This window comes from Phyllobates terribilis, unplaced genomic scaffold (assembly GCF_046119375.1).
Source record: "Phyllobates terribilis strain yellow unplaced genomic scaffold, ASM4611937v1 Scaffold_11__3_contigs__length_659146591, whole genome shotgun sequence".
Lineage (NCBI taxonomy): Eukaryota > Metazoa > Chordata > Amphibia > Anura > Dendrobatidae > Phyllobates > Phyllobates terribilis.
The window spans coordinates 605,107,211-605,132,512 of NW_027362771.1; the positions used below are offsets into that span (position 1 = coordinate 605,107,211).

At 40.4% G+C, this 25,302-nt stretch overlaps 22 non-coding genes across 22 annotated transcripts; 16 read left to right on the forward strand and 6 right to left on the reverse strand.

Moving 5' to 3' along the window:
* Window positions 1-604: 604 nt before the first annotated feature.
* On the forward strand, window positions 605-686 carry TRNAS-CGA (transfer RNA serine (anticodon CGA)). Its single transcript has one exon. It is a non-coding gene; the product is annotated as a tRNA-Ser (tRNA).
* Window positions 687-1,451: 765 nt separating this feature from the next.
* TRNAD-GUC (transfer RNA aspartic acid (anticodon GUC)) lies at window positions 1,452-1,523 on the reverse strand. The gene has a single exon. It is a non-coding gene; the product is annotated as a tRNA-Asp (tRNA).
* Window positions 1,524-2,115: 592 nt separating this feature from the next.
* On the forward strand, window positions 2,116-2,197 carry TRNAS-UGA (transfer RNA serine (anticodon UGA)). The gene has a single exon. It is a non-coding gene; the product is annotated as a tRNA-Ser (tRNA).
* Window positions 2,198-2,942: 745 nt separating this feature from the next.
* On the forward strand, window positions 2,943-3,024 carry TRNAS-CGA (transfer RNA serine (anticodon CGA)). The gene has a single exon. It is a non-coding gene; the product is annotated as a tRNA-Ser (tRNA).
* A 765-nt stretch (window positions 3,025-3,789) lies between these two features.
* Window positions 3,790-3,861, reverse strand: TRNAD-GUC (transfer RNA aspartic acid (anticodon GUC)). The gene has a single exon. It is a non-coding gene; the product is annotated as a tRNA-Asp (tRNA).
* Window positions 3,862-4,453: 592 nt separating this feature from the next.
* TRNAS-UGA (transfer RNA serine (anticodon UGA)) lies at window positions 4,454-4,535 on the forward strand. Its single transcript has one exon. It is a non-coding gene; the product is annotated as a tRNA-Ser (tRNA).
* A 745-nt stretch (window positions 4,536-5,280) lies between these two features.
* On the forward strand, window positions 5,281-5,362 carry TRNAS-CGA (transfer RNA serine (anticodon CGA)). Its single transcript has one exon. It is a non-coding gene; the product is annotated as a tRNA-Ser (tRNA).
* Window positions 5,363-6,791: 1,429 nt separating this feature from the next.
* TRNAS-UGA (transfer RNA serine (anticodon UGA)) lies at window positions 6,792-6,873 on the forward strand. The gene has a single exon. It is a non-coding gene; the product is annotated as a tRNA-Ser (tRNA).
* Window positions 6,874-7,618: 745 nt separating this feature from the next.
* On the forward strand, window positions 7,619-7,700 carry TRNAS-CGA (transfer RNA serine (anticodon CGA)). Its single transcript has one exon. It is a non-coding gene; the product is annotated as a tRNA-Ser (tRNA).
* A 758-nt stretch (window positions 7,701-8,458) lies between these two features.
* Window positions 8,459-8,530, reverse strand: TRNAD-GUC (transfer RNA aspartic acid (anticodon GUC)). Its single transcript has one exon. It is a non-coding gene; the product is annotated as a tRNA-Asp (tRNA).
* Window positions 8,531-9,122: 592 nt separating this feature from the next.
* TRNAS-UGA (transfer RNA serine (anticodon UGA)) lies at window positions 9,123-9,204 on the forward strand. The gene has a single exon. It is a non-coding gene; the product is annotated as a tRNA-Ser (tRNA).
* Window positions 9,205-9,949: 745 nt separating this feature from the next.
* Window positions 9,950-10,031, forward strand: TRNAS-CGA (transfer RNA serine (anticodon CGA)). The gene has a single exon. It is a non-coding gene; the product is annotated as a tRNA-Ser (tRNA).
* Window positions 10,032-10,796: 765 nt separating this feature from the next.
* On the reverse strand, window positions 10,797-10,868 carry TRNAD-GUC (transfer RNA aspartic acid (anticodon GUC)). The gene has a single exon. It is a non-coding gene; the product is annotated as a tRNA-Asp (tRNA).
* A 592-nt stretch (window positions 10,869-11,460) lies between these two features.
* Window positions 11,461-11,542, forward strand: TRNAS-UGA (transfer RNA serine (anticodon UGA)). The gene has a single exon. It is a non-coding gene; the product is annotated as a tRNA-Ser (tRNA).
* A 745-nt stretch (window positions 11,543-12,287) lies between these two features.
* Window positions 12,288-12,369, forward strand: TRNAS-CGA (transfer RNA serine (anticodon CGA)). Its single transcript has one exon. It is a non-coding gene; the product is annotated as a tRNA-Ser (tRNA).
* A 765-nt stretch (window positions 12,370-13,134) lies between these two features.
* TRNAD-GUC (transfer RNA aspartic acid (anticodon GUC)) lies at window positions 13,135-13,206 on the reverse strand. Its single transcript has one exon. It is a non-coding gene; the product is annotated as a tRNA-Asp (tRNA).
* A 592-nt stretch (window positions 13,207-13,798) lies between these two features.
* Window positions 13,799-13,880, forward strand: TRNAS-UGA (transfer RNA serine (anticodon UGA)). The gene has a single exon. It is a non-coding gene; the product is annotated as a tRNA-Ser (tRNA).
* Window positions 13,881-14,625: 745 nt separating this feature from the next.
* On the forward strand, window positions 14,626-14,707 carry TRNAS-CGA (transfer RNA serine (anticodon CGA)). Its single transcript has one exon. It is a non-coding gene; the product is annotated as a tRNA-Ser (tRNA).
* Window positions 14,708-16,136: 1,429 nt separating this feature from the next.
* On the forward strand, window positions 16,137-16,218 carry TRNAS-UGA (transfer RNA serine (anticodon UGA)). The gene has a single exon. It is a non-coding gene; the product is annotated as a tRNA-Ser (tRNA).
* Window positions 16,219-16,963: 745 nt separating this feature from the next.
* TRNAS-CGA (transfer RNA serine (anticodon CGA)) lies at window positions 16,964-17,045 on the forward strand. The gene has a single exon. It is a non-coding gene; the product is annotated as a tRNA-Ser (tRNA).
* Window positions 17,046-18,200: 1,155 nt separating this feature from the next.
* On the forward strand, window positions 18,201-18,283 carry TRNAS-UGA (transfer RNA serine (anticodon UGA)). The gene has a single exon. It is a non-coding gene; the product is annotated as a tRNA-Ser (tRNA).
* A 6,769-nt stretch (window positions 18,284-25,052) lies between these two features.
* Window positions 25,053-25,126, reverse strand: TRNAT-AGU (transfer RNA threonine (anticodon AGU)). The gene has a single exon. It is a non-coding gene; the product is annotated as a tRNA-Thr (tRNA).
* Between the last annotated feature and the right edge of the window lie 176 nt (window positions 25,127-25,302).

The following is a 25,302-nucleotide window of genomic DNA, read 5'->3' on the forward strand; positions in this document are numbered from 1 at the left end:
TTGACGATTTCCTTGGTAGCTCTCAGGAAGCTCTAGTCAGACCTGTCTCAGTTGCTGAAAATGCTCTACCCCAAACCTCTATCAGCAATCAAAAGTCCATTCCTGCATTCAAGCAAAAGCATATGAACTGTGGCTCCCAAAAGACATTGGAGAATCATCAGTGAAGGCATATATTTTGATAGCCGCATGGTTAAGACGTTGGACTTGAAATCCTCACATTGGTTTAAATCATGTTCACAATGCAGTATTTTACCTTGGAAAAGATTGGGTTTGGCTGATGAAAGTTTAGTGAAATCAAAGTATAGAAAAAGAAAAATAACATGCAGATTAATTCCCTGGTAGTATGCAGTTTCCAACCACAATTTGAAGAGTGAGAAAAAGCTAGTTAACCACATCTCTGTGTGCCCCAGGGTACAAGAGTTTTACCTCCTTCTACTCATTGACCTCAGATCACACCTTTATTTTTCAGTAAGTCTACCAAGATGCCTTTCCCGTGACTGCGTCATGCAATAGAGATTCAGGTGAACTTAGCCCAAAACCTTCTTTCAGACCGCCCTCTAGCATGTACTTTGCAAAAACATCTGATTCGTTGCTGTTCGAGTTGGCTGTGATGGCCGAGTGGTTAAGGCGTTGGACTCGAAATCCAATGGGGTTTTCCTGCACAGGTTCAAATCCTGCTTACAGCGATGTATTTTATACAGAGAGAGTCAAGTTCTTTCAGAAAAAATTCACAAAAACATTGAGAAATATCCAAAACCAGTCTCTAAAACACTTTATTGCCATCCAAAACATGTTGCAACTAAGAAACTGCTGAATAAGAAGAAACCTACTTCAGACATAGACCTACTTGTGAAGGTGACCTTTAAGGAGCCATTCCCAGCCCGTACAGGGATCAAACCCCCAACTTTGGTTTTATTAACACCACGATTTGACCAACTGAGCTAACCGGCCATGTTTGTAGGATTAACCAATACAGGAAGGACTGGAAACATGCGCAAACGCAACCATTCTGTTTTTGTGTGATGAATTTTTCCCACATGTGGTGATTCTTGGTGGTACAGTGGCGGCAAAAAAAATCTTTACATTTGTGCAGTAAAAAAAAACTTTACGTGTAAAATCCGCATCATGATTTCACTTCTTAAAAGTGCACACAATGAAGGAGATAATCAAAAACTATATAATAGCAAAGCTGGCTTAGTAAAATGTAAATATCAATACTAATTAATTAAAATACTAATTGTAACGAAATATCCACAATAAAACACTTGAACGTTAAGATTTTGTGGTTTCGTTGAAGTTGTAAAGATTTTTTTTGCCGGCACTGTAGATGCCTCTGTAATGAGTGACAATCAAACAATAAAATATAAACAGCTTGGGAATAAAAATATATTGTTGGAAGAATTAAGTTTTCGTTCCAGAGTTCCAGAGTCCAGAGTAAGAATATAATAAATCTCCCCGTCAGGGAATCGAACCCTGGTCTCCCGCGTGACAGGCGGGGATACTTGCCACTATACTAACGAGGATTGGTAGCGTCTTGTCCTCTGACACCACATGACTAGAAAGTAAACATGAGGTATGTAAGTGATGATGTGAACCACTGTGGGTTCTGCTCATTTTCCATTTTTGCGCTTTCATTTGTGCAAAAAGCCATAACTTTCTTTATTTTTCTGTAGATGTAGCCGCATGAGGGCGTGCTTTCTACAAGACAAGTTGTAGCTTTGAATTACACTAGCCATTTTACCATATCATGTACTATCATGTACATATATATATATGTCATTGTGATATATACAAAACCAACCACTAAAGCACTCCAGATAAATCAAAAAACCTTAGCGGAAACCCTTCAGTGCCGTCTTGTCATCCGACCCGTTCGCTCATTCCACTTGAAAAGAAGTATGAAATTAGTTATGTTCCATATGTCCCAAGAGATTGACCTTTTCTTTCCTCCTCAGAAACCTCACATCAGACCTGTCGCTGTCTGTAAGGCAATTTGCTGGTGAGGAAACCCTCCCACAGCTTAGTTAGTAAATGGAAGACCCAACTCACTTTCAAGACCCAGCCCATAAACTGCAGTCCCCGGAATATGTCTAGGAAAATTGCATGACTCTGTCAGCTGTGGTGGCCGAGTGGTTAAGGCGTTGGACTTGAAATCCAATGGGGTTTCCCCGCACAGGTTCAAATCCTGTTCACAGCGTTGGCTTTTGCTGGACAAAAGCACTGGACCTTCCTGAAAAGTTTAAAATAGTATTTACATTAATAAAATGGGCCAAATGATATGAAAATTTGACAGCCATTCACGTTCCAGTCTTTCAATCTAGGGATGTTTCGCAGGACATTGACGATTTCCTTGGTAGCTCTCAGGAAGCTCTAGTCAGACCTGTCTCAGTTGCTGAAAATGCTCTACCCCAAACCTCTATCAGCAATCAAAAGTCCATTCCTGCATTCAAGCAAAAGCATATGAACTGTGGCTTCCAAAAGACATTGGAGAATCATTAGTGAAGGCATATATTTTGATAGCCGCATGGTTAAGACGTTGGACTTGAAATCCTCACATTGGTTTAAATCATGTTCACAATGCAGTATTTTACCTTGGAAAAGATTGGGTTTGGCTGGTGAAAGTTTAGTGAAATCAAAGTATAGAAAAAGAAAAATAACATGCAGATTAATTCACTGGTAGTATGCAGTTTCCAACCACAATTTGAAGAGTGAGAAAAAGCTAGTTAACCACATCTCTGTGTGCCCCAGGGTACAAGAGTTTTACCTCCTTCTACTCATTGACCTCAGATCACACCTTTATTTTTCAGTAAGTCTACCAAGATGCCTTTCCCGTGACTGCGTCATGCAATAGAGATTCAGGTGAACTTAGCCCAAAACCTTCTTTCAGACCGCCCTCTAGCATGTACTTTGCAAAAACATCTGATTCGTTGCTGTTCGAGTTGGCTGTGATGGCCGAGTGGTTAAGGCGTTGGACTCGAAATCCAATGGGGTTTTCCCGCACAGGTTCAAATCCTGTTCACAGCGATGTATTTTATACAGAGAGAGTCAAGTTCTTTCAGAAAAAATTCACAAAAACATTGAGAAATATCCAAAACCTGTCTCTAAAACACTTTATTGCTATCCAAAACATGTTGCAACTAAGAAACTGCTGAATAAGAAGAAACCTACTTCAGACATAGACCTACTTGTGAAGGTGACCTTTAAGGAGCCATTCCCAGCCCGTACAGGGATCAAACCCCCAATTTTGGTTTTATTAACACCACGATTTGACCAACTGAGCTAACCGGCCATGTTTGTAGGATTAACCAATACAGGAAGGACTGGAAACATGCGCAAATGCAACCATTCTGTTTTTGTGGGATGAATTTTTCCCACATGTGGTGATTCTTGGTGGTACAGTGGCGGCAAAAAAAATCTTTACATTTGTGCAGTAAAAAAAAACTTTACGTGTAAAATCCGCATCATGATTTCACTTCTTAAAAGTGCACACAATGAAGGAGATAATCAAAAACTATATAATAGCAAAGCTGGCTTAGTAAAATGTAAATATCAATACTAATTAATTAAAATACTAATTGTAACGAAATATCCACAATAAAACACTTGAACGTTAAGATTTTGTGGTTTCGTTGAAGTTGTAAAGATTTTTTTTGCCGGCACTGTAGATGCCTCTGTAATGAGTGACAATCAAACAATAAAATATAAACAGCTTGTGAATAAAAATATATTGTTGGAAGAATTAAGTTTTCGTTCCAGAGTTCCAGAGTCCAGAGTAAGAATATAATAAATCTCCCCGTCAGGGAATCGAACCCTGGTCTCCCGCGTGACAGGCGGGGATACTTGCCACTATACTAACGAGGATTGGCTGCGTCTTGTTCTCTGACACCACATGACTAGAAAGTAAACATGAGGTATGTGAGTGATGATGTGAACCACTGTGGGCTCTGCTCATTTTCCATTTTTGCGCTTTCATTTGTGCAAAAAGCCATAACTTTCTTTATTTTTCTGTAGATGTAGCCGCATGAGGGCTTGCTTTCTACAAGACAAGTTGTAGCTTTGAATTACACTAGCCATTTTACCATATCATGTACTATCATGTACATATATATATATGTCATTGTGATATATACAAAACCAACCACTAAAGCACTCCAGATAAATCAAAAAACCTTAGCGGAAACCCTTCAGTGCCGTCTTGTCATCCGACCCGTTCGCTCATTCCACTTGAAAAGAAGTATGAAATTAGTTATGTTCCATATGTCCCAAGAGATTGACCTTTTCTTTCCTCCTCAGAAACCTCACATCAGACCTGTCGCTGTCTGTAAGGCAATTTGCTGGTGAGGAAACCCTCCCACAGCTTAGTTAGTAAATGAGGAACCCAACTCACTTTAAAGACCCAGCCCATAAACTGCAGTCCCCGGAATATGTCTAGGAAAATTGCATGACTCTGTCAGCTGTGGTGGCCGAGTGGTTAAGGCGTTGGACTTGAAATCCAATGGGGTTTCCCCGCACAGGTTCAAATCCTGTTCACAGCGTTGGCTTTTGCTGGACAAAAGCACTGGACCTTCCTGAAAAGTTTAAAATAGTATTTACATTAATAAAATGGGCCAAATGATATGAAAATTTGACAGCCATTCACGTTCCAGTCTTTCAATCTAGGGATGTTTCGCAGGACATTGACGATTTCCTTGGTAGCTCTCAGGAAGCTCTAGTCAGACCTGTCTCAGTTGCTGAAAATGCTCTACCCCAAACCTCTATCAGCAATCAAAAGTCCATTCCTGCATTCAAGCAAAAGCATATGAACTGTGGCTCCCAAAAGACATTGGAGAATCATCAGTGAAGGCATATATTTTGATAGCCGCATGGTTAAGACGTTGGAATTGAAATCCTCACATTGGTTTAAATCATGTTCACAATGCAGTATTTTACCTTGGAAAAGATTGGGTTTGGCTGATGAAAGTTTAGTGAAATCAAAGTATAGAAAAAGAAAAATAACATGCAGATTAATTCCCTGGTAGTATGCAGTTTCCAACCACAATTTGAAGAGTGAGAAAAAGCTAGTTAACCACATCTCTGTGTGCCCCAGGGTACAAGAGTTTTACCTCCTTCTACTCATTGACCTCAGATCACACCTTTATTTTTCAGTAAGTCTACCAAGATGCCTTTCCCGTGACTGCGTCATGCAATAGAGATTCAGGTGAACTTAGCCCAAAACCTTCTTTCAGACCGCCCTCTAGCATGTACTTTGCAAAAACATCTGATTCGTTGCTGTTCGAGTTGGCTGTGATGGCCGAGTGGTTAAGGCGTTGGACTCGAAATCCAATGGGGTTTTCCTGCACAGGTTCAAATCCTGCTTACAGCGATGTATTTTATACAGAGAGAGTCAAGTTCTTTCAGAAAAAATTCACAAAAACATTGAGAAATATCCAAAACCAGTCTCTAAAACACTTTATTGCCATCCAAAACATGTTGCAACTAAGAAACTGCTGAATAAGAAGAAACCTACTTCAGACATAGACCTACTTGTGAAGGTGACCTTTAAGGAGCCATTCCCAGCCCGTACAGGGATCAAACCCCCAACTTTGGTTTTATTAACACCACGATTTGACCAACTGAGCTAACCGGCCATGTTTGTAGGATTAACCAATACAGGAAGGACTGGAAACATGCGCAAACGCAACCATTCTGTTTTTGTGTGATGAATTTTTCCCACATGTGGTGATTCTTGGTGGTACAGTGGCGGCAAAAAAAATCTTTACATTTGTGCAGTAAAAAAAAACTTTACGTGTAAAATCCGCATCATGATTTCACTTCTTAAAAGTGCACACAATGAAGGAGATAATCAAAAACTATATAATAGCAAAGCTGGCTTAGTAAAATGTAAATATCAATACTAATTAATTAAAATACTAATTGTAACGAAATATCCACAATAAAACACTTGAACGTTAAGATTTTGTGGTTTCGTTGAAGTTGTAAAGATTTTTTTTGCCGGCACTGTAGATGCCTCTGTAATGAGTGACAATCAAACAATAAAATATAAACAGCTTGTGAATAAAAATATATTGTTGGAAGAATTAAGTTTTCGTTCCAGAGTTCCAGAGTCCAGAGTAAGAATATAATAAATCTCCCCGGCAGGGAATCGAACCCTGGTCTCCCGCGTGACAGGCGGGGATACTTGCCACTATACTAACGAGGATTGGCTGCGTCTTGTTCTCTGACACCACATGACTAGAAAGTAAACATGAGGTATGTGAGTGATGATGTGAACCACTGTGGGCTCTGCTCATTTTCCATTTTTGCGCTTTCATTTGTGCAAAAAGCCATAACTTTCTTTATTTTTCTGTAGATGTAGCCGCATGAGGGCTTGCTTTCTACAAGACAAGTTGTAGCTTTGAATTACACTAGCCATTTTACCATATCATGTACTATCATGTACATATATATATATGTCATTGTGATATATACAAAACCAACCACTAAAGCACTCCAGATAAATCAAAAAACCTTAGCGGAAACCCTTCAGTGCCGTCTTGTCATCCGACCCGTTCGCTCATTCCACTTGAAAAGAAGTATGAAATTAGTTATGTTCCATATGTCCCAAGAGATTGACCTTTTCTTTCCTCCTCAGAAACCTCACATCAGACCTGTCGCTGTCTGTAAGGCAATTTGCTGGTGAGGAAACCCTCCCACAGCTTAGTTAGTAAATGGAAGACCCAACTCACTTTCAAGACCCAGCCCATAAACTGCAGTCCCCGGAATATGTCTAGGAAAATTGCATGACTCTGTCAGCTGTGGTGGCCGAGTGGTTAAGGCGTTGGACTTGAAATTCAATGGGGTTTCCCTGCACAGGTTCATATCCTGTTCACAGTGTTGGCTTTTACTGGACAAAAGCACTGGACCTTCCTGAAAAGTTTAAAATAGTATTTACATTAATAAAATGGGCCAAATGATATGAAAATTTGACAGCCATTCACGTTCCAGTCTTTCAATCTAGGGATGTTTCGCAGGACATTGACGATTTCCTTGGTAGCTCTCAGGAAGCTCTAGTCAGACCTGTCTCAGTTGCTGAAAATGCTCTACCCCAAACCTCTATCAGCAATCAAAAGTCCATTCCTGCATTCAAGCAAAAGCATATGAACTGTGGCTCCCAAAAGACATTGGAGAATCATCAGTGAAGGCATATATTTTGATAGCCGCATGGTTAAGACGTTGGAATTGAAATCCTCACATTGGTTTAAATCATGTTCACAATGCAGTATTTTACCTTGGAAAAGATTGGGTTTGGCTGATGAAAGTTTAGTGAAATCAAAGTATAGAAAAAGAAAAATAACATGCAGATTAATTCCCTGGTAGTATGCAGTTTCCAACCACAATTTGAAGAGTGAGAAAAAGCTAGTTAACCACATCTCTGTGTGCCCCAGGGTACAAGAGTTTTACCTCCTTCTACTCATTGACCTCAGATCACACCTTTATTTTTCAGTAAGTCTACCAAGATGCCTTTCCCGTGACTGCGTCATGCAATAGAGATTCAGGTGAACTTTGCCCAAACCCTTCTTTCAGACCGCCCTCTAGCATGTACTTTGCAAAAACATCTGATTCGTTGCTGTTCGAGTTGGCTGTGATGGCCGAGTGGTTAAGGCGTTGGACTCGAAATCCAATGGGGTTTTCCTGCACAGGTTCAAATCCTGCTTACAGCGATGTATTTTATACAGAGAGAGTCAAGTTCTTTCAGAAAAAATTCACAAAAACATTGAGAAATATCCAAAACCAGTCTCTAAAACACTTTATTGCCATCCAAAACATGTTGCAACTAAGAAACGGCTGAATAAGAAGAAACCTACTTCAGACATAGACCTACTTGTGAAGGTGACCTTTAAGGAGCCATTCCCAGCCCGTACAGGGATCAAACCCCCAACTTTGGTTTTATTAACACCACGATTTGACCAACTGAGCTAACCGGCCATGTTTGTAGGATTAACCAATACAGGAAGGACTGGAAACATGCGCAAACGCAACCATTCTGTTTTTGTGTGATGAATTTTTCCCACATGTGGTGATTCTTGGTGGTACAGTGGCGGCAAAAAAAATCTTTACATTTGTGCAGTAAAAAAAAACTTTACGTGTAAAATCCGCATCATGATTTCACTTCTTAAAAGTGCACACAATGAAGGAGATAATCAAAAACTATATAATAGCAAAGCTGGCTTAGTAAAATGTAAATATCAATACTAATTAATTAAAATACTAATTGTAACGAAATATCCACAATAAAACACTTGAACGTTAAGATTTTGTGGTTTCGTTGAAGTTGTAAAGATTTTTTTTGCCGGCACTGTAGATGCCTCTGTAATGAGTGACAATCAAACAATAAAATATAAACAGCTTGTGAATAAAAATATATTGTTGGAAGAATTAAGTTTTCGTTCCAGAGTTCCAGAGTAAGAATATAATAAATCTCCCCGTCAGGGAATCGAACCCTGGTCTCCCGCGTGACAGGCGGGGATACTTGCCACTATACTAACGAGGATTGGCTGCGTCTTGTTCTCTGACACCACATGACTAGAAAGTAAACATGAGGTATGTGAGTGATGATGTGAACCACTGTGGGCTCTGCTCATTTTCCATTTTTGCGCTTTCATTTGTGCAAAAAGCCATAACTTTCTTTATTTTTCTGTAGATGTAGCCGCATGAGGGCTTGCTTTCTACAAGACAAGTTGTAGCTTTGAATTACACTAGCCATTTTACCATATCATGTACTATCATGTACATATATATATATGTCATTGTGATATATACAAAACCAACCACTAAAGCACTCCAGATAAATCAAAAAACCTTAGCGGAAACCCTTCAGTGCCGTCTTGTCATCCGACCCATTCGCTCATTCCACTTGAAAAGAAGTATGAAATTAGTTATGTTCCATATGTCCCAAGAGATTGACCTTTTCTTTCCTCCTCAGAAACCTCACATCAGACCTGTCGCTGTCTGTAAGGCAATTTGCTGGTGAGGAAACCCTCCCACAGCTTAGTTAGTAAATGGAAGACCCAACTCACATTCAAGACCCAGCCCATAAACTGCAGTCCCCGGAATATGTCTAGGAAAATTGCATGACTCTGTCAGCTGTGGTGGCCGAGTGGTTAAGGCGTTGGACTTGAAATCCAATGGGGTTTCCCCGCACAGGTTCAAATCCTGTTCACAGCGTTGGCTTTTACTGGACAAAAGCACTGGACCTTCCTGAAAAGTTTAAAATAGTATTTACATTATTAAAATGGGCCAAATGATATGAAAATTTGACAGCCATTCACGTTCCAGTCTTTCAATCTAGGGATGTTTCGCAGGACATTGACGATTTCCTTGGTAGCTCTCAGGAAGCTCTAGTCAGACCTGTCTCAGTTGCTGAAAATGCTCTACCCCAAACCTCTATCAGGAATCAAAAGTCCATTCCTGCATTCAAGCAAAAGCATATGAACTGTGGCTCCCAAAAGACATTGGAGAATCATCAGTGAAGGCATATATTTTGATAGCCGCATGGTTAAGACGTTGGACTTGAAATCCTCACATTGGTTTAAATCATGTTCACAATGCAGTATTTTACCTTGGAAAAGATTGGGTTTGGCTGATGAAAGTTTAGTGAAATCAAAGTATAGAAAAAGAAAAATAACATGCAGATTAATTCCCTGGTAGTATGCAGTTTCCAACCACAATTTGAAGAGTGAGAAAAAGCTAGTTAACCACATCTCTGTGTGCCCCAGGGTACAAGAGTTTTACCTCCTTCTACTCATTGACCTCAGATCACACCTTTATTTTTCAGTAAGTCTACCAAGATGCCTTTCCCGTGACTGCGTCATGCAATAGAGATTCAGGTGAACTTAGCCCAAAACCTTCTTTCAGACCGCCCTCTAGCATGTACTTTGCAAAAACATCTGATTCATTGCTGTTTGAGTTGGCTGTGATGGCCTAGTGGTTAAGGCGTTGGACTCGAAATCCAATGGGGTTTTCCTGCACAGGTTCAAATCCTGCTTACAGCGATGTATTTTATACAGAGAGAGTCAAGTTCTTTCAGAAAAAATTCACAAAAACATTGAGAAATATCCAAAACCAGTCTCTAAAACACTTTATTGCCATCCAAAACATGTTGCAACTAAGAAACTGCTGAATAAGAAGAAACCTACTTCAGACATAGACCTACTTGTGAAGGTGACCTTTAAGGAGCCATTCTCAGCCCGTACAGGGATCAAACCCCCAACTTTGGTTTTATTAACACCACGATTTGACCAACTGAGCTAACCGGCCATGTTTGTAGGATTAACCAATACAGGAAGGACTGGAAACATGCGCAAACACAACCATTCTGTTTTTGTGGGATGAATTTTTCCCACATGTGGTGATTCTTGGTGGTACAGTGGCGGCAAAAAAAATCTTTACATTTGTGCAGTAAAAAAAAACTTTACGTGTAAAATTCGCATCATGATTTCACTTCTTAAAAGTGCACACAATGAAGGAGATAATCAAAAACTATATAATAGCAAAGCTGGCTTAGTAAAATGTAAATATCAATACTAATTAATTAAAATACTAATTGTAACGAAATATCCACAATAAAACACTTGAACGTTAAGATTTTGTGGTTTCGTTGAAGTTGTAAAGATTTTTTTTGCCGGCACTGTAGATGCCTCTGTAATGAGTGACAATCAAACAATAAAATATAAACAGCTTGTGAATAAAAATGTATTGTTGGAAGAATTAAGTTTTCGTTCCAGAGTTCCAGAGTCCAGAGTAAGAATATAATAAATCTCCCCGTCAGGGAATCGAACCCTGGTCTCCCACGTGACAGGCGGGGATACTTGCCACTATACTAACGAGGATTGGCTGCGTCTTGTTCTCTGACACCACATGACTAGAAAGTAAACATGAGGTATGTGAGTGATGATGTGAACCACTGTGGGCTCTGCTCATTTTCCATTTTTGCGCTTTCATTTGTGCAAAAAGCCATAACTTTCTTTATTTTTCTGTAGATGTAGCCGCATGAGGGCTTGCTTTCTACAAGACAAGTTGTAGCTTTGAATTACACTAGCCATTTTACCATATCATGTACTATCATGTACATATATATATATGTCATTGTGATATATACAAAACCAACCACTAAAGCACTCCAGATAAATCAAAAAACCTTAGCGGAAACCCTTCAGTGCCGTCTTGTCATCCGACCCGTTCGCTCATTCCACTTGAAAAGAAGTATGAAATTAGTTATATTCCATATGTCCCAAGAGATTGACCTTTTCTTTCCTCCTCAGAAACCTCACATCAGACCTGTCGCTGTCTGTAAGGCAATTTGCTGGTGAGGAAACCCTCCCACAGCTTAGTTAGTAAATGGAAGACCCAACTCACATTCAAGACCCAGCCCATAAACTGCAGTCCCCGGAATATGTCTAGGAAAATTGCATGACTCTGTCAGCTGTGGTGGCCGAGTGGTTAAGGCGTTGGACTTGAAATCCAATGGGGTTTCCCCGCACAGGTTCAAATCCTGTTCACAGCGTTGGCTTTTACTGGACAAAAGCACTGGACCTTCCTGAAAAGTTTAAAATAGTATTTACATTAATAAAATGGGCCAAATGATATGAAAATTTGACAGCCATTCACGTTCCAGTCTTTCAATCTAGGGATGTTTCGCAGGACATTGACGATTTCCTTGGTAGCTCTCAGGAAGCTCTAGTCAGACCTGTCTCAGTTGCTGAAAATGCTCTACCCCAAACCTCTATCAGCAATCAAAAGTCCATTCCTGCATTCAAGCAAAAGCATATGAACTGTGGCTCCCAAAAGACATTGGAGAATCATCAGTGAAGGCATATATTTTGATAGCCGCATGGTTAAGACGTTGGACTTGAAATCCTCACATTGGTTTAAATCATGTTCACAATGCAGTATTTTACCTTGGAAAAGATTGGGTTTGGCTGATGAAAGTTTAGTGAAATCAAAGTATAGAAAAAGAAAAATAACATGCAGATTAATTCCCTGGTAGTATGCAGTTTCCAACCACAATTTGAAGAGTGAGAAAAAGCTAGTTAACCACATCTCTGTGTGCCCCAGGATACAAGAGTTTTACCTCCTTCTACTCATTGACCTCAGATCACACCTTTATTTTTCAGTAAGTCTACCAAGATGCCTTTCCCGTGACTGCGTCATGCAATAGAGATTCAGGTGAACTTAGCCCAAAACCTTCTTTCAGACCGCCCTCTAGCATGTACTTTGCAAAAACATCTGATTCGTTGCTGTTCGAGTTGGCTGTGATGGCCGAGTGGTTAAGGCGTTGGACTCGAAATCCAATGGGGTTTTCCTGCACAGGTTCAAATCCTGTTCACAGCGATGTATTTTATACAGAGAGAGTCAAGTTCTTTCAGAAAAAATTCACAAAAACATTGAGAAATATCCAAAACCAGTCTCTAAAACACTTTATTGCCATCCAAAACATGTTGCAACTAAGAAACTGCTGAATAAGAAGAAACCTACTTCAGACATAGACCTACTTGTGAAGGTGACCTTTAAGGAGCCATTCCCAGCCCGTACAGGGATCAAACCACCAACTTTGGTTTTATTAACACCACGATTTGACCAACTGAGCTAACCGGCCATGTTTGTAGGATTAACCAATACAGGAAGGACTGGAAACATGCGCAAACGCAACCATTCTGTTTTTGTGGGATGAATTTTTCCCACATGTGGTGATTCTTGGTGGTACAGTGGCGGCAAAAAAAATCTTTACATTTGTGCAGTAAAAAAAAACTTTACGTGTAAAATCCGCATCATGATTTCACTTCTTAAAAGTGCACACAATGAAGGAGATAATCAAAAACTATATAATAGCAAAGCTGGCTTAGTAAAATGTAAATATCAATACTAATTAATTAAAATACTAATTGTAACGAAATATCCACAATAAAACACTTGAACGTTAAGATTTTGTGGTTTCGTTGAAGTTGTAAAGATTTTTTTTGCCGGCACTGTAGATGCCTCTGTAATGAGTGACAATCAAACAATAAAATATAAACAGCTTGTGAATAAAAATATATTGTTGGAAGAATTAAGTTTTCGTTCCAGAGTTCCAGAGTCCAGAGTAAGAATATAATAAATCTCCCCGTCAGGGAATCGAACCCTGGTCTCCCGCGTGACAGGCGGGGATACTTGCCACTATACTAACGAGGATTGGCTGCGTCTTGTTCTCTGACACCACATGACTAGAAAGTAAACATGAGGTATGTGAGTGATGATGTGAACCACTGTGGGCTCTGCTCATTTTCCATTTTTGCGCTTTCATTTGTGCAAAAAGCCATAACTTTCTTTATTTTTCTGTAGATGTAGCCGCATGAGGGCTTGCTTTCTACAAGACAAGTTGTAGCTTTGAATTACACTAGTCATTTTACCATATCATGTACTATCATGTACATATATATATATGTCATTGTGATATATACAAAACCAACCACTAAAGCACTCCAGATAAATCAAAAAACCTTAGCGGAAACCCTTCAGTGCCGTCTTGTCATCCGACCCGTTCGCTCATTCCACTTGAAAAGAAGTATGAAATTAGTTATGTTCCATATGTCCCAAGAGATTGACCTTTTCTTTCCTCCTCAGAAACCTCACATCAGACCTGTCGCTGTCTGTAAGGCAATTTGCTGGTGAGGAAACCCTCCCACAGCTTAGTTAGTAAATGGAAGACCCAACTCACTTTCAAGACCCAGCCCATAAACTGCAGTCCCCGGAATATGTCTAGGAAAATTGCATGACTCTGTCAGCTGTGGTGGCCGAGTGGTTAAGGCGTTGGACTTGAAATCCAATGGGGTTTCCCCGCACAGGTTCAAATCCTGTTCACAGCGTTGGCTTTTGCTGGACAAAAGCACTGGACCTTCCTGAAAAGTTTAAAATAGTATTTACATTAATAAAATGGGCCAAATGATATGAAAATTTGACAGCCATTCACGTTCCAGTCTTTCAATCTAGGGATGTTTCGCAGGACATTGACGATTTCCTTGGTAGCTCTCAGGAAGCTCTAGTCAGACCTGTCTCCGTTGCTGAAAATGCTCTACCCCAAACCTCTATCAGCAATCAAAAGTCCATTCCTGCATTCAAGCAAAAGCATATGAACTGTGGCTCTCAAAAGACATTGGAGAATCATCAGTGAAGGCATATATTTTGATAGCCGCATGGTTAAGACGTTGGACTTGAAATCCTCACATTGGTTTAAATCATGTTCACAATGCAGTATTTTACCTTGGAAAAGATTGGGTTTGGCTGATGAAAGTTTAGTGAAATCAAAGTATAGAAAAAGAAAAATAACATGCAGATTAATTCACTGGTAGTATGCAGTTTCCAACCACAATTTGAAGAGTGAGAAAAAGCTAGTTAACCACATCTCTGTGTGCCCCAGGGTACAAGAGTTTTACCTCCTTCTACTCATTGACCTCAGATCACACCTTTATTTTTCAGTAAGTCTACCAAGATGCCTTTCCCGTGACTGCGTCATGCAATAGAGATTCAGGTGAACTTAGCCCAAAACCTTCTTTCAGACCGCCCTCTAGCATGTACTTTGCAAAAACATCTGATTCGTTGCTGTTCGATTTGGCTGTGATGGCCGAGTGGTTAAGGCGTTGGACTCGAAATCCAATGGGGTTTTCCTTCACAGGTTCAAATCCTGCTAACAGCGATGTATTTTATACAGAGAGAGTCAAGTTCTTTCAGAAAAAATTCACAAAAACATTGAGAAATATCCAAAACCAGTCTCTAAAACACTTTATTGCCATCCAAAACATGTTGCAACTAAGAAACTGCTGAATAAGAAGAAACCTACTTCAGACATAGACCTACTTGTGAAGGTGACCTTTAAGGAGCCATTCCCAGCCCGTACAGGGATCAAACCCCCAACTTTGGTTTTATTAACACCACGATTTGACCAACTGAGCTAACCGGCCATGTTTGTAGGATTAACCAATACAGGAAGGACTGGAAACATGCGCAAACGCAACCATTCTGTTTTTGTGGGATGAATTTTTCCCACATGTGGTGATTCTTGGTGGTACAGTGGCGGCAAAAAAAATCTTTATATTTGTGCAGTAAAAAAAAACTTTACGTGTAAAATCCGCATCATGATTTCACTTCTTAAAAGTGCACACAATGAAGGAGATAATCAAAAACTATATAATAGCAAAGCTGGCTTAGTAAAATATAAATATCAATACTAATTAATTAAAATACTAATTGTAACGAAATATCCACAATAAAACACTTGAACGTTAAGATTTTGTGGTTTCGTTGAAGTTGTAAAGATTTTTTTTGCCGGCACTGTAGATGCCTCTGTAATGAGTGACAATCAAACAATAAAATATAAACAGCTTGTGAATAAAAATATATTGTTGGAAGAATTAAGTTTTCGTTCCAGAGTTCCAGAGTCCAGAGTAAGAATATAATAAATCTCCCCGCCAGAGAATCGAACCCTGGTCTCCCGCGTGACAGGCGGGGATACTTGCCACTATACTAACGAGGATTGGCTGCGTCTTGTTCTCTGACACCACATGACTAGAAAGTAAACATGAGGTATGTGAGTGATGATGTGAACCACTGTGGGCTCTGCTCATTTTCCATTTTTGCGCTTTCATTTGTGCAAAAAGCCATAACTTTCTTTATTTTTCTGTAGATGTAGCCGCATGAGGGCTTGCTTTCTACAAGACAAGTTGTAGCTTTGAATTACACTAGCCATTTTACCATATCATGTACTATCATGTACTTATATATATATGTCATTGTGATATATACAAAACCAACCACTAAAGCACTCCAGATAAATCAAAAAACCTTAGCGGAAACCCTTCAGTGCCGTCTTGTCATCCGACCCGTTCGCTCATTCCACTCAAAAAGAAGTATGAAATTAGTTATGTTCCATATGTCCCAAGAGATTGACCTTTTCTTTCCTCCTCAGAAACCTCACATCAGACCTGTCGCTGTCTGTAAGGCAATTTGCTGGTGAGGAAACCCTCCCACAGCTTAGTTAGTAAATGGAAGACCCAACTCACTTTCAAAACCCAGCCCATAAACTGCAGTCCCCGGAATATGTCTAGGAAAATTGCATGACTCTGTCAGCTGTGGTGGCCGAGTGGTTAAGGCGTTGGACTTGAAATCCAATGGGGTTTCCCCGCACAGGTTCAAATACTGTTCACAGCGTTGGCTTTTACTGGACAAAAGCACTGGACCTTCCTGAAAAGTTTAAAATAGTATTTACATTAATAAAATGGGCCAAATGATATGAAAATTTGACAGCCATTCACGTTCCAGTCTTTCAATCTAGGGATGTTTCCCAGGACATTGACGATTTCCTTGGTAGCTCTCAGGATGCTCTAGTCAGACCTGTCTCGGTTGCTGAAAATGCTCTACCCCAAACCTCTATCAGCAATCAAAAGTCCATTCCTGCATTCAAGCAAAAGCTTAAGAGCTGTGGCTCCCAAAAGACATTGGAGAATCATCAGTGAAGGCATATATTTTGATAGCCGCATGGTTAAGACGTTGGACTTGAAATCCTCACATTGGTTTAAATCATGTTCACAATGCAGCATTTTACCTTGGAAAAGATTGGGTTTGGCTGATGAAAGTTTAGTGAAATCAAAGTATAGAAAAAGAAAAATAACATGAAGATTAATTCCCTGGTAGTATGCAGTTTCCAACCACAATTTGAAGAGTGAGAAACAGCTAGTTAACCACATCTCTGTGTGTCCCAGGGTACGAGAGTTTTACCTCCTTCTACTCATTGACCTCAGATCACACCTTTATTTTTCAGTAAGTCTACCAAGATGCCTTTCCCGTGACTGCGTCATGCAATAGAGATTCAGGTGAACTTAGCCCAAAACCTTCTTTCAGACCGCCCTCTAGCATGTACTTTGCAAAAACATCTGATTCATTGCTGTTCGAGTTGGCTGTGATGGCTGAGTGGTTAAGGTGTTGGACTCGAAATCCAATGGGGTTTTCCCGCACAAGTTCAAATCTTGTTCACAGCGATGTATTTTATACAGAGAGTCATGTTCTTTCAGAAAAAATTCACAAAAACATTGAGAAATATTCAAAACCTGTCACTAAAACACTTTATTGCCATCCAAAACATGTTGCAACTAAGAAACTGCTGAATAAGAAGAAACCTACTTCAGACATAGACCTACTTGTGAAGGTGACCTCTAAGGAGCTATTCCCAGCCCGTACAGGGATCAAACCCGCAACCTTGGTGTTATTAACACCATGATTTGACCAACTGAGCTAACCAACCATGTGTGTAGGATTAACCAATACAGGAAGAACAGGAAACATGTGCAAAGGCAACCATTCTGTTTTTGTGGGATGAATTTTTCCCACATGTGGTGATTCTTGGTGGTACAGTAGATGCCTCTGTAATGAGTGACAATCAAACAATAAAATATAAACAGCTTGTGAATAAAAATATATTGCTGGAATAATTAAGTTTTCGTTCCAGAGTTCCAGAGTCCAGACTAAGAATATAATAAACCTCCCCGTCAGGGAATCGAACCCTGGTCTCCCGCCTGACAGGCGGGGATACTTGCCACTATACTAACGAGGTTTGGTTGCGTCTTGTCCTCTGACACCACATGACTAGAAAGTAAACATGAGGTATGTGAGTGATGATGTGAACCACTGTGGGCTCTGCTCATTTTCCATTTTTGCGCTTTCATTTGTGCAAAAAGCCATAACTTTCTTTATTTTTCTGTAGATGTAGCCGCATGAGAGCTTGCTTTCTACAGGACATCTTTGAATTACACTAGCCATTTTACCATATCATGTACTATCATGTACATATATATATATGTCATTGTGATATATACAAAATCAACCACTAAAACACTCCAGATAAATCAAAAAACCTTAGCGGAAACCCTTCAGTGCCGTCTTTTCATCCGACCCGTTCGCTCATTCCACTCAAAAAGATGTATGAAATTAGTTATGTTCCATATGTCCCAAGAGATTGACCTTTTCTTTCCTCCTCAGAAACCTCGCATCAGACCTGTCGCTGTCTGTAAGGCAATTTGCTGGTGAGGAAACCCTCCCAGCTTAGTTAGTAAATGGAAGACCCAACTCACTTTCAAAACCCAGCCCATAAACTGCAGTCCCCGGAATATGTCTAGGAAAATTGCATGACTCTGTCAGCTGTGGTGGCCGAGTGGTTAAGGCGTTGGACTTGAAATCCAATGGGGGTTTCCCCGCACAGGTTCAAATCCTGTTCACAGCGTTGGCTTTTAGTGGACCAAAGCACTGGACCTTCCTGAAAAGTTTAAAATAGTATTTACATTAATAAAATGGGCCAAATGATATGAAAGTTTGACAGCCATTCACGTTCCAGTCTTTCAATCTAGGGATGTTTCGCAGGACATTGACGATTTCCTTGGTAGCTCTCAGGAAGCTCTAGTCAGACCTGTCTCGGTTGATGAAAATGCTCTACCCTAAACCTCTATCAGCAATCAAAAGTCCATTCCTGCATTCAGGCAAAAGCATATAAACTGTGGTTCCCAAAAGACGTTGGAGAATCATCAGTGAAGGCATATGTTTTGATAGCCGCATGGTTAAGACGTTGGACTTGAAATCCTCACATTGGTTCAAATCATGTTCACAGTGCAGCATTTTGCCTTGGAAAAGATTGGGTTTCGCTGATGAAAGTTTAGCGAAATCAAAGTATAGAAAAAGAAAAAAAACATGCAGATTAATTTCCTTCCAACCACAATTTGAAGAGTGAGAAACAACTAGTTAACCACATGTCTATGTGCCCCAGCGTACAAGAGTTTTACCTCCTACTACTCATTGACCTCATATCACACCTTTATTTTTCAGAAAGTCTACCAAGATGCCTTGCCCTTGACTGCGTCATGCATTAGAGATTCGGGTGAAGTTAGCCCAAAACCTTCTTGCAGACCCGCCCTCTTGCATGTAGTTTGCAAAAACATCTGATTCGTTGTCGTTCGGGTTCTCTGTGGTGGCGCAGTGGTTAAGGCATTGGACTCGAAATCCAATGAGGTTTCCCCGCACAGGTTCAAGTTCTATTCACAGCAATGTATGTTATAGAGATAGAGTCAAGTTCTTTCAGAAAAAATTCACTAATACTTTGAGTAATATCCAAAAACAGTCACTAAAACTCTTTATTGCCATACAAAACATGTTGCAACTTAGAAGAAACCAACTTCAGCATAGACCTACTTGTGAAAGTGACCTCTAAGGAGCTGTTCCTGACCCATACGGTGGGTCCCCCTTACTATTGGAGTACCGCAGGTCTCAGTTCTAGGCCCCCTCCTTTTCTCTCTATACATTTCCCCTATTGGACAAACAATCAGCAGATTTGGGTTCTGGTTTCATATTTATGCTGACAGTGTAACAGTGGGGAAGGGCACAGCCTTCCCTTGGCACTGAGATAGTTAAATGAAGTGTTCCTGAAGTCATACCTCTTTGAACTGTTGGTAGACCAAGCTAAGGGGTTAGCTTTAGTGGTCCAGTCAGCATAGTAGAGGGGGAACTTAGTGTCATGATCAAGCCTTGAGTGATATAGAGCTTGTTCCTGACATGACTCCTTTTGGGCTGCAGTACCTGTAAACAGCCACAAGATGCCACTGTCCTGGGTGCATATGTCAGATTGAGTCTGCTAGCAGTGTTACAGACAGTGATAGGTTAATGCTGTGTGATGGCAGCACACTGAGTGTGGGCACATTATGAAAATCTCTGTTTAGTTTCCAGGATTAGGAAGTGATTCTTCAGTAAGAGATAGGACAGTGAATTGTGTGGGCAGCCTGACTATAGTGGCTGCTAGGGTAGACGGGAGCTCCATACCCTCAGACAGTGGGATCACCAGTGTGAAAGTCTCCCTATGCAAGAGCAAGAGTCCTGTTAGCCGGCCGGAGAAACTCATCAAAGATAGTGAGGACCCGGGGCACTTCTAGTGTGCAGAAAGCAGAGGAAGATAAATAGGACTCCAGGCTAAGACGTGGGAGAGAGATATCGGATCCAGATCACTGTTGGTATTGCAGAAGAGTCTCTTGGGCTAGAGATTAGAGTCACAGAGATGCTTCACTTAAAGAGGGAGCCAGGGCTGAAGAAGTTGCCAGCGCCTGTGAGAGAGATAATAACCTGTCGGGCCTTATCCATTATATCTGCCTGTAAATATTGTACATATTCCTCTTCCCCAAGTAAAGTTCAAGTTCTGGTTAAGAACCTCGTGTCCTCTGAATTTATTGCTGCCCTGGTCCCAGAAGATAAATGCCTGGAGACAGCCACGATCGGATGGTTTGAAGTAAGTGGAGAGTCCCACATACACAGCCACACTTCAGAGGGAGGACACGAATTGTGTGTAGGGTGCAGAGCGAGAGGGGGCTACAGTTCGCCCATGACTACCTCGCTGGGGCACCTTACAACAGTACCCATCTATACACCTCTTCACCTGACATCACCCCTACCCTAATACAAAATACCAAGGATTGTCTGTCTGCTGTCTCTAACATCATGTCCTCCCTATATCTAAAACTGAATCTCTCTAAAACTGAACTTCTTGTGTTTCTCCCCTCCACTAACCCAACTCCACTAACCTAACATCAAAATTACCTTGGAGGGTTCAACCATAACTCCCAAGTAACACGCCCGCTACCTGGGGGTCATGTTCAACACCAACCTTTCCTTTTCCCCCCATATTCAATCACTGACTCGCTCCTGTCAACTGCATCTTAAAAACATCTCCTGAATCCGATCTTTTCTCACCTTTGAAACTGCTAAAACTCTTAATGTTGCTCTTATTCACTCTCGTCTGGACTACTGCAACTCTCTTCTGATCGGTCTCCCTCTTACCAAACTTTCTCGTCTCCAATCCATCCTGAATGTGGCAGCCAGGGTCATATTTCTTTCCAGCCACTTCACCGATGCCTCCATCTTGTGCCAGTCTTTACACTGGTTGCAGGTCCACCTCACGGTCCAATATAAACTCATCACTCTCACCCACAAAGCTCTCCACAGTTCTGCACCGCCTTATATCTCCTCTTTCATCTTAGTCTATCATCCTACACGTGCCCTCCATTCTACAAATGACCTAAGACTAACATTCCCCATAATCCGAACCTCGCACCTCCGTCTCCAAGAGTTCTCTCGTGCTGTTTCAATTCTCTGGAATGCACTACCCGAGGCGATCCGACTGATGCCTAGCCCCCATATCTTAAAGCGCGCATTAAAAACCCATCTCTTTAAACGAGCCTACCACCTCAACTACTCAGTAAATTAACTTTCCCCTGTTTCCTCCTTCTAAATATCATTCAGAATATGTTCCCTACTATTCATCTGTCTCCACACCCTCCATGCACAAGATAATTGCACTCTCTACTCGAGTATTGCACTTAAACATACAGGCTGATGACCGGATCATACAGCTTTATGTGAAAATCCCTATTTATTAAAATTGCCAGACCTGAAATAACAAGCACTCTTCTCCTATTGTGTACCCCCATTTCCTTGTATAATGTAAGTTTGCGAGCAGGAACCTCACTCCTAATGTAACTGTTTAAACTGTCCTTAAATTGTATTGAATTTATTGTCTGTACATGTCCCCGCTTAATTGTAAAGTGCTGTGGAATTTGTTGGCGCTATATAAATAAAAAATTATTATAAAAAATTATTATTATTATATTATATGGAAGTCGTGACCTTGACGTTATTAGCACCACGCTCTGACCAACTGAGCTAACCGGCCATGTGCGTAGGTTTACACAATACAAGAACAACTGGAAATATGCGCAAATCCAACTATTCTTTGTTTATGGAATGAATTTGTCCTACATGTGGTGAAGCAAATTCTTTCAGAAAAAACTCACAAAAACTTCGAGAAATATCCAAAACCAGTCAATAAAACACTTATTTGCTATCCAAAAATCTTCTAGAAGGCCCTTCCGGTTTGTATGTCTGTCTCCGTTCAACTCAATAAGGTAAGTCATATGAAATTAGTTGTGTTCCACATGGCCCAAAAGTCTGATTATTTATATTCCACCTTACAAGAAACCTCAGATTAGACCTGTCACTATCTGGAGAGCAAATTTTTGCCAACTACACCCTACCCTACAGCTTTTTTCAGAAATTTGAAGACCCATCTCTCATGTATTTACCTGCCGCTAAGCAGCAGACCCCAGATGTCTAGGATAAAAAAGTTTAGTAAAAACAAAATATAGAAAAAGTGGGGAAACACAAATAAACCACGTAGAATAATTCAATGGTTTTATGCAGCATCAAATTGCAATTTGAACTGTGAAAAACTCTAAAAACAACACCGCTCTTTGTACCATAGGGGGCAAGACTTTTTCCTCTTTCTTCTTATTGACCTTAGATCACATTTTTCTCATTCTGGAAGTCAACCAAATTCAACAAAGTTGTCTTACCTATGACGGTGTCTTGCAATGAGATTCAAGCAAACAGACCAGAAAAACCATCTTTCAGGCCTGCCCATAGAGTGTACTTTTCAAACATCCAGGTTAGCAGAGAATTTGTGTTATCCTTGGGCAAATCAACTAAGAATGCAGTCTTAGGTTCATCACTTGCGTTTTATTAAAATCACTTTCGTTATTTTTTGTCTTGGGGGGTTTGCTGATTTTTTTTGTGGGAAAATCTTCAAATTGGCTAAAGGGGTTTGGCTCAAAATGATAAATGATCTTTTTTTCATCAGCAAGGCTTTACCTTTTTCTTCTCACCAAAAGTCGCAAATCCTTTAAAAAGTTGCCAAAATAAAATCAAATGAGGATACTTCCAGAAATCTTTCTCCAGGTGGGAACTAAAGTGAGATGCGGCAAAAAAATTTGCGACGTTAGGAAAGCTGTGTTTCATGAATGTAATTTTAAAACATATAGATATGAAAAATTGTCAAGAAAATTTAAAATAAAAAATGTAAAAAAGAAAGACAACTTAAAAAGTGACGTAAAATGTGTAGAGAATAGGGCACAAATGTTAAATCCCATCACGCGGAAAACTCCTCAGAACCATGTATCTAGTCCCATCATGTGTGATATGCCCCAAAAGCCATGTATCTAATCCCATCATGCGTGATAAGCCCCAGAGACATGTATCTAATGCCCATCATGCATGATACACCCCAAAGAAGTGTATCTAATGTTATTCATGCGTGATACGCCCCAAAGTTATGTATATAATCCCATCATTCATGATACCCCCAGAGCCGTGTATCTAATCTCTACATGTGAAATATTCCCCAGAGCCATATACAGTATCTAATCCCATCATTTGTGATATACCCCAGAGCCGTGTATCTAATCCCATAATGCGGAATATGCCCCAGAGCCATGCATCTAATCCATCATTTGTGATATGCCCCAGAGCCGTGTATCTAATCCCATAATGCAGAATATGCCCCAGAGCCATGCATCTAATCCATCATTTGGGATATGCCCCAGAGCCGTGTATCTAATCCCATCATGCATGATAAGCCCCAGAGCCATGCATCTAATGCCCATCATGCATGATACACCTCAAAAAGTGTATCTAATGCTGATCATGGGTGATACGTTCCAAAGCTATGTGTATGATCCCATCATGCATGGTACCACATATCTGTGTCTCTAATGCCAAATCATGGGTGATACGACCCACAGCCATGTATCTAATGCCCATCACATTACACCACTAATCCCATAGAAGTGGACTGTCACAATATTGCAGTAGGATTTGCAATGACAATGGACTCCTACTATTTCCCTCAAGCTAGAGGAACCCTAGGCTATCCCTGTCTCTCACTGATAATTGGGTCTCGTACCTCTCTATGCTTCTTTATGAACACTTATCTTTTTTCTCTCCCCACCCTTGGACATATGGGAAAGAAGCGTATGGAATAACACAAACCTGAAAGACAAGGTAAAACAGACAGGGATAAAAGAAAACCACAATCATACAAATACACTTACAAAATGACCAAGTGTGAATCAAGGGAGGGATAGATGGGACAAAGCAAATGGGAAGAGGATTAGGAGAAACACACAAACCAACTCCATGCAGAAATATCCTGAAAACAACTCCAACCATCTGCTTCAAACTTTGCACTCTCCCTCAACTCCAAACCAGGAAGTGGTAAGCTATCAATGGCAAAGAAGCAAGGAGGAGGCTTCTTAAACCTGCAGGGAGTAACCAACTCAGAACAGCTGATTAAAAGAAACTGGATTCCTGGAGTCCCACTAAGCAATTTAACCCATGCAGCAATAGAGCAAATAAAACAAGAACTGCTTATAGGATGGTGAAGCAGTTCTAACAACTTCAAGTGTATGTGTCAACATAGGTTGCGATCGGCTGACCCCACTATGTCGAGATATCCCAGTGACATGGATGGAGCGATGTCACAGATTATATCACTGCTCCTATAGAAGTGAATGGAGTGGTGCTAAATATTGCATACATTAGATACTGTGTATCAAATCCCATCCTGTGTGATATAGTCCGCTGAGCCCTATATCTAATCTCATCGTGTGATGAAGTAAACTGGTACCTGTATGAAATCCCAGCATGTGTTACACTCTGTATCTAAGCCCAATGCATGAAGCATGTAAGCAGCATCCACTAAAAGCAAAATGGCTCTGCATTGTGATCCTAAACTTCATTCTCCCTTATCCTTTTGCAAAAGCCCAGAAGGGGAGGGGAGAAGACGTCAGACACATGTGAGCAGACCCTGCCCACATTTACTGCAGTCGTAATGCCATCTACCAGTAGACTAGGCTTTCATGGCAAATTCCAGCAGCTACTCTGCATGGTGTTTAAAAGTGGAATATATCAAAAAATGTTAAATTATTTTTCATATTTTACTTCATTTAAACCAAATAACATAAAAAATTCAAACATTAATACTTTACATTTTTTTCAATTGTTATTTATTTTTTTTTTTTATGGCACAATACTTAAAATAGAGTTTGTATGGTGAACAGAGGCCCACTGTCCAGAACATTGTGGTGCCGACAATCTACTTTGAAAAAAAAGAGAAGAAAAGCACAAGGCACTGCTGAGATTCGAACTCAGGATCTCCTGTTTACTAGACAGGCGCTTTACCCAACTAAGCCACAGCGCCAGATGATCATGACTTTCTTTATAAAGCATAACAGGAGATTGTGAGTTCAAATCCCAGTAGTGCCTCGTCTTTAGTTTGGGGAGGCTACTGTGACATTATGTTTTAACCCCTTCCCCTTGTGGCAATTTTGAATTTTTGCATATCTTTTTAGTTTTTCCATCCGACATCCTCAGATT